Raw genomic sequence first — 15,007 nt, forward strand, 5'->3', positions numbered from 1 at the left:
CCCACCACCATCGTGCCCAACTTGTTCCTTGTTTTTTTTCCAGGTAGGGGTGAGAAATCTTCCCACACTCACCTGTTCACTGGGAAGCAAGCTGGATTACTTTTTGTGGTGAAATATGCATAACATAACAAAATTGATCCCTTTAAATATTTTCATTTAGTGCAGTCACCCTGTTTGTAAACCTCACCACCACCCACTTCCAGAATGTTCCTCATCTCACATTGAACTCTGTCCCCATGAAAACCTAATACCCACTACCCTGTCCTCCCAGCCCCTCAATTTCAACTGTGATGAGGATAATATATTTGGAAGGTTTATGTTCATTTTTTATTCACATTTGTATATGCAACACACCCTTGATTCACCAGAAGCTTCCATTGCCTTGGGAAGTGTAGTAAAGGAGACATGAAAATAAAAGTCAAATGTTCAGGATTTAACTTGAAAAACCAGAGTTTTGAGCTCCTGGCTTTCAATAATAAGCCAGGCTTTATAGATAGATACACTGTCCTTCCAAATGCCAGACGCTCAGGAGAAGCTGGGTGGCACTGAGGACCTCCGACTCACAATCACCTTGTCTTCCACTGTGCACGTCTTCAAGAGACAAAGGAATCCACAAGCAGCACCATAACTAGTTGTCTTAGAAATGTTTACATGGCTATCGTGGATGAGGTCACGTGGAAGGAAGGACAGGGATGGGAAGTTCAGGTGGGAACATGAACACTCTTATGAAGTAAAACCTGCTCTTCCCATTCTCCATCCCAGAGTCTATGGAATAGAGATGCACTGACCCTTGTGTTTCATGACAGGGCCATGGTCTGACATGTATATGACTCCAGGTTTCCTACTAACGCTGGAATCTGTGAGCGCATTTCAAGAGCAGCCAGAATCACTGGTCTTCCCAAAGGGAGGTCCTGCCTGCGGAACACAGGATGAGTTTTACAGTGTCAGGGGACGGGATCCACGTGGGTACAAAATATTTCATGGGCAGGGCCTGTGGGTCTTTCCCTGCATTTCTATGCACAGCACAGAACAAATGCTTCTAGACAAGCCAAACAGCAATAAACCTCAAAAATAAACGTGGTCACTAGTCTTGTGAAATGGAGAAGAAATAGGACCATGGGACGATTTTTTCTTTTTTTTTCAATATATGGAGTTTATTGTCAAATTGGTTTCCATACAACACCCAATGCTCATCCCAAACGGTGCCCTCCTCAGTACCCACCACCCACCCTTCCCTCCCTCCCACCCCCCATCAACCCTCAGTTTGTTCTCAGTTTTTAAGAGTCTCTTATGCTTTGGCTCTCTCCCACTCTAACCTCTTTTTTTTTTCCTTCCCCTCCCCCATGGGTTTCTGCTAAATTTCTCAGGATCCACATAAGAGTGAAAACATATGGTATCTGTCTTTCTCTGTATGGCTTATTTCACTTAGCATCACACTCTCCAGTTCCATCCACGTTGCTACAAAGGGCCATATTTCATTCTTTCTCATTGCCACGTAGTACTCCATTGTGTATATAAACCACCATTTCTTTATCCATTCATCAGTTGATGGACATTTAGGCTCTTTCCATAATTTGGCTATTGTTGAGAGTGCTGCTATAAACGTTGGGGTACAAGTGCCCCTATGCATCAGTACTCCTGTATCCCTTGGGTAAATTCCTAGCAGTGCTATTGCTGGGTCATAGGGTCGGTCTATTTTTAATTTTCTGGGGAACCTCCACACTGTTTTCCAGAGTGGCTGCACCAGTTTGCATTCCCACCAACAGTGCAAGAGGGTTCCCGTTTCTCCACATCCTCTCCAGCATCTATAGTCTCCTGATTTGTTCATTTTGGCCACTCTGACTGGCATGAAGTGATATCTGAGTGTGGTTTTGATTTGTATTTCCCTGATGAGGAGCGACGTTGAGCATCTTTTCATGTGCCTGTTGGCCATCCGGATGTCTTCTTTAGAGAAGTGTCTATTCACTGCTCTACAGTTTTTTTAGATTCTATATTGTTTATTTCTGCTCTGATCTTTATTATTTCTCTTCTTCTGCTGGATTTAGGCTGTATTTGCTGTTCTGCTTCTATTTCCTTTAGGTGTCCTGTTAGATTTTGTATTTGGGATTTTTCTTGTTTCTTGAGATAAGCCTGGATTGCAATGTATTTTCCTCTCAGGACTGCCTTCGCTGCATCCCAAAGCGTTTGGATTGTTGTATTTTCATTTTCATTTGTTTCCATATATTTTTAATTTCTTCTCTAATTGCCTGGTTGACCCATTCATTCTTTAGTAGGGTGTTCTTGAACCTCCGTGCTTTTGGAAGCTTTCCAGACTTTTTCCTGTGGTTGATTTCAAGCTTCATAGCATTGTGGTCTGAAAGTATGCATGGTATGATTTCAATTCTTGTATACTTATGAAGGGCTGTTTTGTGACCCACGATTTTTTTCTAAGATTAAGTTATTCAATTGAAAAAATGTCCATAATTTTGAGACTCTGACTTCCCCAGATTTCAGATTTCTTTCTTTTAAACGCTTGTTTTCTTTCTTTTTCTCTTGGTAGCCAATACAATGTTTAAAACTATTTTACCATGGCAAGCGACTGTGCTGGGAAGCTGTTGCTGTTTCTAAGTGGTCTTACTCTGTGTAACAGAGTGTCAGTCTCCATGTTCTTTGTGAAATTCACACAGTGTGGGAACCTCGGGCACACAGTAGGGCTGCTCAGGTTCTGGAGTCAGCAAATGAGAAGCTCATCTATGTTAAAAACAGCCTCAAACTACACACTTTGGGAACAGAGGTAGTAAAGCTTATTTTTATTTATTTTAAGGACAGTATCTTGTCAAAACGATGAATGGAAGCTAATCCAGCTGGAAGTCCACGTTTGTCCAGTTTATGGGGCATAAGTTAGATGTCACCAGGAGGAACAATCAGATATGGCCACAAATCAGAACATTCTACAAGATAACCAGTTTTGCATGTTGGCCCTGGGGCTGGGTATTCTCTACACAGAAGGGTCTTTCGTGGCTTCCTTGCTATGTACAGCCCTTGTTGACTGATAAGGTCCCCCAGTCCTTTCCCAATGGGAGGCCAGGCAGGGCCCCAGTGGACAGCCGGCTCCCAGGAGCAGAGACATAAGGAAGCTGGAGAAGTGGGGACCTGGTCTGGGTGGCAGGGGGCCTCACAGGGAGAAGAGCCCAGAGCACTAGTGAAGTTGTGTCCCCAGCAAGCAGAGCCTGCAGATGATCTCAGCCCCTCAAACCAGATTAAAGAGGCAGACCCCCACAGACTGGCTAATATTGTTGCAATTCAACGAGCATTCAAATGAGTCAGCAAGTGAGAAAACTCCACGTGTCTGAAGATTCTAAAGTTTACGTTTCAATAAAAAATATCTAACTCGATAGAGGTCTTCCAGATTTGAAAAAAATTCTTAACGCTTCACCCATAATGAGTTTTGAAGCTGAAGGTTTTCTAAACTAATAATAACTATAATATTGACCAACATTTTTGTCTCTCATGATGGTGGGAATATTGAACTTTCTTTCCATTCCTGCTAAAATGTGATATTATAAAAGTTGTTATATGTTGTAAAAAATTATTACAAGGTATGTCAACAGTTCATTAATAAATTCATATTTTTCTAGGAAAAGTCCTCAGGATGCTCTTTCCATCCCCTTGAATATGGCAAACAGGTACTCATGGATGAATCAGTGAGTCTCAAGGTTCTTGCCCAGGAGATCAACTTTTTAGGGCCAGAAAATCCTTTACCTCATGAAAAACAGACACACATACACACACAATAACGCAAACACACACACACACACACATATACATATAGACACACACATATATACACATATGCACTTACACATATGCACACATACAGTTACATATATGCTCACATGCATATATATATATATATACTTATGCACACACACATGCGCACATATGCATACACACTTTCACAGTATACAAATATACATGTACACTCATAACACACACATGCACACACACCACACTACTTTACCATATAAATACTTAGCACAGGAGAATAACTGGCCCCCAAGTGTGGGCAGACAGCCTGACAATTAGTCTGAATTGTAATAATTGAAGGTAAAATTCTGTTTAAAATCTTAAACCCTTTGTTTCAGGGTACAGAGAGAATGGCTTAATCAAACCCTCCGAAAGTCTCTTTAGTTGTAAATTCCTTGATTTCAGGGGGACAAGGCACATTATCCTCCCCAGAGCTGGCCTAAGTACCCTCTCTGTGCCCCTGACAGGAGTCCCGAAGGGTGGAGTCACACCCTCAGGCACCCGGCCAGGCCCCCTCACCAAACATCAGCCCCAAGAGGGAGGGCACATCACAGTCCCACCTCGGGGGAACCTCTGCTGTAGAAACCTGTGCAACTTCTTTCCTGCCCCTCCTCTCTACACCTACACTCTTCTTCATTCTTTAGGAGCAAAGACTTGGCCCTATGAGCAATAGTCACAACCAGCAAGCATCTGAGGCTGGGGTTCTGGAAGATTAGCAACTGTCCCCTGGGTCATTTCCTGCTCCTGCCACACAAATTCCCAGAAGTGCCCATAACAGGGCACTGATCACTCCTTAAAATCCCTTCCAGGTTCTCCTCCATGGCCCTCCCTCCTCCAGGATGTTCAGTGGGGACCTGCACTCCCGTCCCGGTCCTGGTCTGTGTCTGGAAGCTGCTGAGTTCCAGGCTTGAGGTGGTGGAGGCCCCAGCTTCTCAGCAGCACAGGGCCTTTGGTTGCAAAGGTGAAGTCTGATCTTACTCTCAGGTGGCCATCCAAAATATAGCTCCAATCCCTGAAAATAACACCCCCGGACCAACTTTTCAGGCACTGTTGAATTGAGCCTGGTGACCCCCCTGGGTGACCAGGCACATGGGCGAACCGGTCTCTGTGCCCTCTTGTGAGCCAGGGGCTGGCACTCACGATACCTGCTCAGCCATGGTCTGGAGACAATGAGTATGATAACCATGCACCTAACAAAGAGTTTGGCTCAATTAAGTCCTCAAAAATCCAAAGTCCGGACAAGACTGTGATGCCACCTCACATATAGATTCAAACTGGGGGAAAAAATGGAAAAACAAATAGAAAACAGTCAAACAAAATTTTTAACTCTTCCTCCTCTGATACCACTTTAGATGTTTCCCTAAAGTAACAAATCTCAAATTCTTACAAAGTGCATTGGATCATGTTTTCTATCTCAGCCCTTTTTGGGAGCCCAGCTTCTCTGCATACTCTGAACACAGTGGGTAATTTTGCATATTCCTCTGCAAGCTTTTCTCTCACCTGGTTATTTTTAACTTTCAGCTTGATGGTTTCTTTTTTACTTTGTTTTTAAGAAATTGTGGTAAGAGAGACAAACCTCAAAATTAGTCGTTTTAGCACATTTACCTGTGGGGTGCAGGGGTAGCCAATCCTGTGCACCCTCAGCACCAGCCTTCTCCAGAACGTTTCTCATCTTGCAAACCTGGAAACTACTCCTCACAAAGGCAGTCATTTTCAGCCTCAGGTCTCCCAACCTCCCTCAGGTTTTACAGCCTGCCTGCCATCTAGCAGCTGCTTGCACAGGTACAGCCAGGCTGGCCCTTGGTGTTGGAGGGGCTCTCCCAGGGTCACGCCATCCAGGTTTAGTGACAGCCCCGTGGACTCTGGACGTTGATGAGTCTCATTTGGCTGCAGGGGCTGAGCCATGTTCTGGTTTCTTCCTCCTGCAGGGGGTGGAGCCAGCTACGCATGGTGGGACTTCACCAGACAGTTCCCACCTCACCTGATTTCAGGAACAGAACACCCTGAAGGCCCCCCTGGCCTCTCCCCCGAGGGCTTTCCCAGGATGGGGCAGTGAGCTCAGTGGTCCTTAAGCCTTTCGGGTTTGGGTTATATGCCTCGTTGTTTAACTTTAACATTCCCGGAGCCCAGGCAGCCTCACATGCTGTTGAACACGTGCCAGTCCCGGCACCTGCATCTGAGAAAAGTAGACAGACTCTTGCCATCCTTTGCTTTTCTTTGCCCAGAGCTCTTCTGGTCCCTTCCCTGTTAACAGAACTCTCCCCGTGGGGAGGATGGCTCCTTTCCCAGCACCGCCCTGGGGCCCTGGAGCCCTGGGGCCCTGGGGCCAGGCCACCAGGGAACTCCATCTCCCCACCCCTTGATGTTTATGCAGGCCCGCTCCAGGACCCACGCTGGGCCAGTCAGAACCTTCTGTGGAGCTCTGCACACAGAGAAAGACAGAGACAACCCTGACTTCTGGGTTCGGGCAGTGTGGTGCCACATCCCTGTATGTGAGGGTCTCTTTGAAGCAAGAGAGAGAGCCATCGCCATTCAGGAGAATGTTGCCATGAGAAAAGAGCATCCACTCTCCTAAAGAAGGGACGCCCTGAAAGGTGGACCCCATGGACGGCCTCTCCCAGGCGTGCCTGTCATTGGGCTTCTACTTAGGGTCGGCTAATGGGGGGCACTGCACGGGCTGGGGGAGATTGGGATCACGTGTTTCCTCCCCCATCACTCAGTGCTGCTTCTCTGACTCCAGCTGTGTGTCTGTGACTCTAAATTCTTGAGCAGCTTCACCCCTGGGCTCCAGCTTCCCCAGGAAAGGATTTATCCCTGTGTCTTTCTGCCCCAGGGGAGGTAATGTCTTCCTTCTGTCCCAGCCTCCAGATGCCTCACTGTCTCTTGGGTCTTCCTGTGAATTTTGCCCATGACTCTGCCTTTCATTAATGTCCCCACCAGGACCCTGACTGATGTGGATCAAGCACTACCACTCAGGTCCGAGAGACCGTTTTTTGTCAAAGGCAACAAGTGCTCACAGGAGCTGTCCGTGGTGTTCAGTGCCGCTGAGTGTCCCAGTGAGAAAGGTCTTCCTTTATGGAATCCCCTCCAGGGCTTTCGGTCACTCTAGGGGCAGGTCTCAGTTTGTGGCCTGAAGTTCATCCCGGCTAATCTCCCCTGTTGAGAAAGCAGGACTGAGCAACTGCACGTACCAGATGTCAGTCCCGTGGTTGGCGGTTCACGCAATATTTCTATCAATGGCAGCAATAGTGCTTTTCCGTTACGGGAAGGATATTAACGATCCACTTTTCAAGTCCACGTCTGTTAGTAAATGGAAATAATGGATCAATTTTGAAATATCACATGAATATTTATGGTGAGACCTGTGAGGTTAGCTGGAAACACGATTTGGGTCCCTTGCGTCTGTACCTAGAGCCTGGGGGCCCCAGGAGTGGTGCCCATGGACCCACGGCCCCATTACTAACACGTCTGCCTGTCTCTCCTCCATTGTCTTGAGGGCAGAGCTAGTCTGTCTGCCTCAGGGCTGGGACTTGGGTGGTGAGAGGCGGTTCCCCATAAGTGCACTGGGGGAGGGACCCGGGGAGCTGAGATACAGCTGTAGTTAGCACCTTAGGTTTGCAGGGAATAGTAACACACATTGCAAAGTCCTGAAGAATTGACCATTTCCCCCGGGCTGCCTGACTTTCACAGTCGGTGAGCCAAACACAAAGTGAGCCCTTGCATAAGAGCAAAGATTTCAGACTGAGGACAAGCCCAATGGGAAAATTCAAGGCAGGAAAGAAAAAAGCAGGAACAGTTACACTTAAGTGAATAGGTCTCTCTGATTATACAAGTAGGACACTTGGCCAATAGAAATGTAAAGAAGAAATGACGCAACCCGCAGTGGCAACGTGGTCCCCGTCACAGTGTGCTTCTCTGCAGACTCTTAGTCCAAGTGGCGAAGGCTCTCAGGTTTCCCGAGAAGGGGCCTGTCCACTCCCCGTGGCATCAGACCTGTGTCCTGGACAAGCACCGTCAGGGATGGACTGTCTCAGTGGCACCACGGCCTCCGGCTTCCTAGGAGCAGACCAGATTTGCCAAATGAAAGGCATTCTGGCACCTCCTGCAGGAATTTTTTGTCGGGAGGATAAAATATTGGGACAGAGTTGTACACAGTATTACAAAATAATGATTTCATGTGGAGACATTAAAATTACAGAGGGAAAACATTAATTTTTGCTAACTGCTGGCCCCTAGTGGCCTGATGGAGAAGTCCCTTTGCAAGCTGGGCAGAAGACCCTCCCTTGTGCTCCTCTCTGGGGACAGAGGGCAGCAGCCCTCTGCAAGAGGCCTAAATACCCAACTTGTCCAGTGACATCTCTTCAAGTGTGAATGTTGGCAGCAAATCCAGTTTTCCTCCTCCCTCCCTCACCCATGTGCACAGCACTGCCAGACCCTGGGTTTCAGCCTCTGCCTTCGTCACAGGCACATTATGTCTCTGAGCCCCGGGTTACTTCTCCCTGAAGGGGGTTTATCACACAAGCTCACCAAGTCGGGAGAATCCAGTGAGATGACATGTGTGTGGCACCTGGACCAGGTCAACAGCCTCCCCAGGAGACTCGCGGCATCGCTGTGCTGATTGCAGCTGGGGCGGCTTCTGGGTCAAAGGGCACATCCTCCTGACAGAACCTTCTGTCACCAGGCCCCAAGTCCCAAGTCTCCCTAAGCAGTGGCTGAAGGATGCTGCCACACACAGTGACACTTATGGACAATCCCACCACCCTGAGCCGCATTTTATCAAGAATCTACTTGCAGATACTTCAAGTTAGGGAAAATCGATGAGAAGGAAGATGAATGGAGACATGACTTCTGAGGGGTGAGGGGTGAGTAGCAAATAACATTTCTCCCTCCCCAGGAACCATGTGTCACTTGATGTGTGGCTGGTTCAGGGTAACTCCTAGGCTCCTGGAGCATAATCTTCATTACCCATGAGGACCTATGAAATTTCCAGGTAACAGATATAAACAGATTTCTTTGTCTCTCTATCTCTGTCTCTCTCCCTGCCTATCCTTGTCTGTCTGTCACCAATCTTTGTCTCTGTCTCTCTCAGTCTCGGTCTCTCTCTCTCTCTGTCTCACACTCAGGCACACAAGTTCTCATCCTATCCTGCCTCCCCTGTGGTTCAGACTGGAATAAATTTAACCCCACAGCAGGGAGCTGGCTCCCTCTAGGGGGAACAGCAGGAATTGTGAGGGAACTTGACCTACAACTAGAAGCACTGGCCTGGTCCATATTCAGAGTCTGAGCCTAATCATTAAATCAGGAAAACTGCTGCCCTCAGAGAAGATGTAACCCATCCTACATTTATAAATCAAATCAAAACTACAGAAGAAGATGGAAAATGCATGTATGAGATTGCCTTTATGCTGAAGTCATCACTAGGCACTGGCAAAAGAACCAGATGCTTCATGAACTGCCAGCTGTGTTGCAAGGGCAGCCCGCTTGGTCCCTCCAGGCTTCAGTGAAATTGTGGAGAGGTACCCTGTAGGCTCTCGTGTGGACATCTATGAGGTGTCACATTTTGTCCAGTGCTCTGCACACACTTGGTGCTCAGAAAGTAGTAGCAATATGTATGAGCAACATTGTAGACATCAATCCAGTTTGGTATTATTTCTTCCCAAAGTAGCAATTCTTCTGTGTTCACAAAAAATAAGTGGAAAGGGCATGTTAACCTCAGTAAACTGTCCCCTGTTCCCAACAAATTCAACTCAGATGTCCTTCCTCATGGAGAGAGGGATCACATAGAAACACCATGTATAATACCATTGTTTTTGATGTGGCTACAGATATGACACTATGTGATATCGTGTACACAAGTGATTTTGAGTCATAAATTGAAATCAATACTAGGCTATATTCTTATTTTCCCAGATGTAATTCCCTTGCTTGGTGTGATTCAGCAGAAACAACATCCCAGATGACACAATTTCCACATGCTCATCTCAGGTGGCTCTCCCTGGGGAAGGACAGGCAACCCTCAGTTTTGGGTGTGAATCCACACATAACTGTCTGCTGAAAGTAGAGGAATGTAGCAAAACTTGTCTACAATGAGGCTCCGTGTGAGTGGACAATCCCAACTTGAAACCTCATTACAGAGCATTCATTCCAAGAGAATCAACTTTGAGATGCATAGGAACGGGATTCCACAGGAACCCAACTGCACTGCTCTCTGCTCTCCAGTCACTGGGTGTGCTTAGCATTCCAAGAAGAAAGCCTAAGAGGAGGTACCATCCTGCACCCAATGTTGGTCTGTGCAATCTGGAAGCTATGCTCATCCAAACTCGTTGTGTCTTCAAGGGCTGAACCCTTCCCAGCCCCCCAAGTAGCTCCCCAAGTAGAACACAACACCATCTGCAATTTGACATTTGTGATTTGCACTTTTGGATATTTGACCGTGATTTCTGTGAGGCCTGTCCTTACTATTGCTGGGACATCTGCAAGTTCAGGCCAGGAAGGGGGTAGACACAGGACCCACAGCCAGGCTGACCATACCTAAGGTCACCAAGGTATGGGGACCCAGGTGACATGAGCCAAGCAACCAAAACAAAGCCAGCACTCCTCCTAGACTGTGACAGGAGACAGCACAAAGCAAGCACGGAGTTGAGAGACAGGAACCAAGAATGAGGCACCTACCTATTGGCTTGGATGACAGGGTGAGGGCAAGAACATGGTGGAGTTGGCAGAGGAGAGTCTGGGCCAGTGTTTTCTGAGGAATCTTCTCAGCAGCCCACACTTGACAGATCCCTCCAGGGTGGTTTTCCCAGACCCCAAGGGGCCCAACAATTGCAGTTTGATTCCAGCCTGGAGGTTCTGTGAGGGTCACAGCTACTGGAGGAAGGGTTCTCAGTGCTTATCCTGAACACAGGTGACAGAAGGTGTGTTACAGAAAAAGGCAAGGCCCTGAGCAGATTTTAAATTTTGCTCCAGGTTCAGAACTCCTGCCTGGTCTGTGATTTTTGTGATAAGAACTTTTAAGAGCTACTCCCTTAGGAACTTTCAAATATGCAATAGAGTGTAATGAACTGTGGTCTCATCCTGTACAGTACATCCTGGGACTTACTTATTTTACACCTGGAAGTGGTAATCTTGTCAGCGATTTTACCCATGTCTTATTCTGTCGCTGCCCTTATGAAAATCAGGTCAGCATGCTGTTGCAGTGTCCGCGTGCCATCCCAGCACTCCAGGATGCACGGGTGTCTGCAGGCACTTCATAGTGACTGTGCACGGGCCCCCATACCTGCCAATTTCACTACAACCCTCATGCCCTGGGCCCTAGCATTTATACACTGCAACACATTATATTTCACTATAGATATTCCCTTTGATGTCTTTGGTATGTCACAGGGAGGCCATTCCATTCACATTTAACATAATCTGTGCAGGTACTTGTCACCTGTGAACTCCTCCCCCTGCCCAGTGCTCTGTAGAACTTGACGCTGTCCTTATTCTAGCTTCTCCCTTAGCTGCAAATTCCAATAGGTTCAGACACAAAGCCCTGCAGGGGAGGGAAAGGGCTGGGGGAGCCTGCCAGTAATTCCCCTGAATTGTGACCCAAGTCAGCGCAGAGGCTGAAGATGTTCTCTTGTGACACAGTCACTCATCCCAGAGCTGCCCACCAGGCAGGATGTCTCCCTGATGCCATGTAGTGTTACAGATAAGCGCTTGACCCCAGAAGCAAATCTGCCTCCCACCCCTCTAATTTAACCTTCAAAGCCTGCCCTTTCCCCTTCCCTTTAAGTCAGTCCCTGGTTCTCCCTCCCCTGCAGGGGAAGCATCTGAACTGCAGTCACCATGTCCTGTGACCAACACCGTCCATTAGGAGTATCTCATCAAGTGGAATAAAACATTCTCCACCTAGTTTGTAACACACAGCTTACTAACATACCGAATCTTTTGAGGGCACTGGTGTCCTCTTCTCCTGTGACAGGGGAAAGGCAGAAACCTAATTCTGGCTATAATTGTACCACCAGGTGCCGGGGGACACTGTGCAATAATTGACTTGTGGCCCTTTCTGTTTTGTGTGCTGTTGATCTTGGCACCTTGACTTTGGCCAGCACTTCTGTCCAGTGTGCAGGATTGAGGGGATCCCCTCCGCCTGAGGCCCTCTGGTCCTTGCACTCTGAAGACCCTAGAGGCATGGTAGCCATGGCACACTGCTGAAGCCCCAGAGCACTTCCAGAAGCCTCTCTGACCCAAGGCTGGCTTGCTCCTGGGCAGCTGAGGGAGGGCATGTCTGTGCCCCGCCCAGCACTGCCCTCCACTGACTCCAGCTCACTCGTTCAAATGACCTTGAAGGCAGTGCTGGTGAAAAGCTGCTCAGTCTAAAGGGAGACAAACTTAGAAAACACAACCATTCTGAAAACTCCCAAGATGCACTTTGGAACTTTTCACAAGTTTAAAAAATATACATAACTTTGAAAAGTACACAAGCTTCTAATATCTGAAGTTCACACATCAGCCAGCTCTTCCTGGTTTCCCTCACATCGGCACCTGCACATGTTCTCAGAGTCTTGGTCTGAACTCCCAGGACAGTGTGGACAACAGGCTGAGCGAGCCTGGCATGGTGAAGCAAGATGACAGTCACAAGGAGTCCTTTCTAAGGGATGTTCAGAGACCGACTGTGGCAGACTGCATGTTCCAAAGACAGCCCCAGCCTTGTCTTCATCCCACACGCCCCTCTGCTCAGTGGCCTTGGCTCTCCCCATCATGAGGTAGGGTCTCAGCCCGTCTCCGGGTCCCTGGGCCATCCCTGGTGACAGGCTCCAAATACCTGCAGGAGTAGAGTCTCACCAAGGACCAAGGTCAGGCCATAGGAGTCTGGGGCTCCTTGTGAGCGTCCTGGCACACCTGTTGTTGGGACTTGAACTCAGAGACGCCTTCAAACTGTGGGAGCCCAAGCAATGGGGAGGGCTGGGCAAGCGCTCTGGTCACCAGCCCAGGATGAACGCCCCGCCCACACCTGCATCTAGGACATCCCACCAGTGGGCCTGCGTGGACACCAGACTGTCCCAAGCAACAGGGGGTTCCAGCTCTTGGAGAGACTTCCAGGAAGAACCATGCCCCTGAGCCCAGGTGGGAAACGGGAGAGACGATTTTTGACAAAATCACAGAGCTGCGAGGATTCCGAGAGTGTGTTTACATTAACAGATAACCAGTCTCTCCATTGCTTCCCCAGTCGTTCCCCCCTGTCCTAAAACCCTCGTGTGGACCCAGCCTCATCTCCCCACACCCTCACCTCACTCTCTTTCCATGTTCTCTAGATACACTGTCTCTTTTCTCCAGGGTTCTGAGTCCGAGCCTCTGCTCAGACACCCCTCTTTTCTCCTGTCCCCCTGACTGGCTCCTCTGGGTTCTCATCAGACACCTCTTCCTCCTGCTGTTCTGAGCTACCTCCTCCCCCTCCCAGGACCTGCTCCTCCTGGCAGTTGGGGATGTGCCTTCCACCAGGTGATGGCTGAGACCCAGCAGGTGCTGCATCAGTTCTGGTTGTTCCAATACAGTTTCCCCCTGGCAGAAGGGATTCTGCTGGGGAGTCCCCACCTCTCCTGTGACTGCCCCTGACAGCACTGTCAGGAAGCCCACAGAATTTCCCTGCACACACCACATTTGTCATTTTAGGTTAAACAGTTGGAAATGTAAGCGTCTAGGAGGGAAGTCTCATGGAGGGTCCTTCTGGCATGACAAGTGGCCCAGTCCAAAGGGACTTGTCTCAAGGTGCTGGAGGTCTTGTGGGCTGAGACCTGCTGTCTTCCACCTCATGTGCTCATGACCTGTTACGGGGTCTATTAACTACAACTTACATCTTCTCCTCATGCTTTCTGAGTGGGAACATGAGTCAATTAACCTGCAGAGAGAAAATGGAACTATGTGCTTCTTTAGCCTGCGAACAGTAGGCAGAATGTCTTCTTTTAATCAATTCCGGGCTTGAGTAGCTGGGTGTAAATTAGGCCTCAGATGATCACTTTGGATGTCCTCACTTGTCTGCCACCTCTGAGGCCCCAGCTCTATTTTTGAAGCTGGCCTCATGTCTGGGGTTTACCCTTAACCCTTGTGGACCCAAGATACACATTCCTACAACCCACTGCATCCGGTTCTTCCTCACCCGCAAAGAGGTTACATGATCTTCTCTGGCATTTGGGGAAGATGCACCTGAAACTGACCGTGACATCTGTCCTGTACTTGGGTGGGTTGTAACCATTTGGGGTCAAATGACCATGATCTTTAAGGCACTATTCTACCTTGGAAATTCAATGTATGTATGTTCACTTTTCTAACATGTCAAGTTTTTCCTCATTGAAAGAATGTACCTTTGTCCTTACAGATCATTGTTCATATTTTGCTCTATTCAAGCGTTGGGACAGACACAGCCAAAGGGCAGCTGCCATGACATGTGCCTATTTACAACTACAAGAACCAGACACCATCCAGCATTCTCCTAGTGGGCCACTGGCACATTCAGTCACTGGCACATTGGTTCCTAGACACCAATAGCATTTTTAACTCTATGAAAATTTAATTAATTAAAAACTTACCCTACTTCCACTTTGAAATGTCTTTATTTTAAAAGGAAAAACTTCATACATCATTTTAAAATATGCAGTTTTGGAGCACCTGCATGTTCCAGATGGTTGAGCGTCCAGCTCTTCATTTTGGCTCAGGTCATGATCTCAGGGTCCTGGGATCGAGCCCCATGTCCATTGGGTTTCACACTCATCAGGGAGCCTGCTTGAGGATTCTTTCCTCTCCCTCTCCCTCTGCCCATCCCTTTGCACATACACACTCTCTCTAAAATAAATAAATCTTTCAAAATAAGTAAATAAAAATAAAAGATGCATTTTACAAGTTATTTGATAAGTTCATACAAAGCTATTTACAGCAATAATGAGAGAGTTGGGAACATTACCGGCATAAACTGTCACAAAATCAATTCACAACTTGGATCTTCAACCGTTCAAGTATTTTATCTCACACAGTAAGGTCTGGTCACTGTTAAGATAAAATCCTCTTCAGCAAATTCTGTCCCGAGTCAAGCCTTTTCTTACACTATCATCTCACACTGTAGGAAAGCAGGCCCTGGTTCCACAGGGGTTGTCCCGGTCCTTGACCATCAGTATGTAGCGGATGATGTACCCCAGCTAAAAGAACACAGGGTTTGACATTTTACTCAAACAATCAAACAGAT

The 15,007-nt window shown here is 47.7% G+C and overlaps 1 protein-coding gene across 1 annotated transcript in view; it reads right to left on the reverse strand.

Moving 5' to 3' along the window:
• The window catches only part of LOC106971464 (procathepsin L-like), a 298,037-nt gene that overhangs the window by 280,096 nt on the left and 2,934 nt on the right, over positions 1–15,007 (reverse strand). The gene's annotated exons all lie outside the window — the stretch shown is intronic.

Source organism: Acinonyx jubatus, chromosome D4, assembly GCF_027475565.1.
Source record: "Acinonyx jubatus isolate Ajub_Pintada_27869175 chromosome D4, VMU_Ajub_asm_v1.0, whole genome shotgun sequence".
NCBI lineage: Eukaryota > Metazoa > Chordata > Mammalia > Carnivora > Felidae > Acinonyx > Acinonyx jubatus.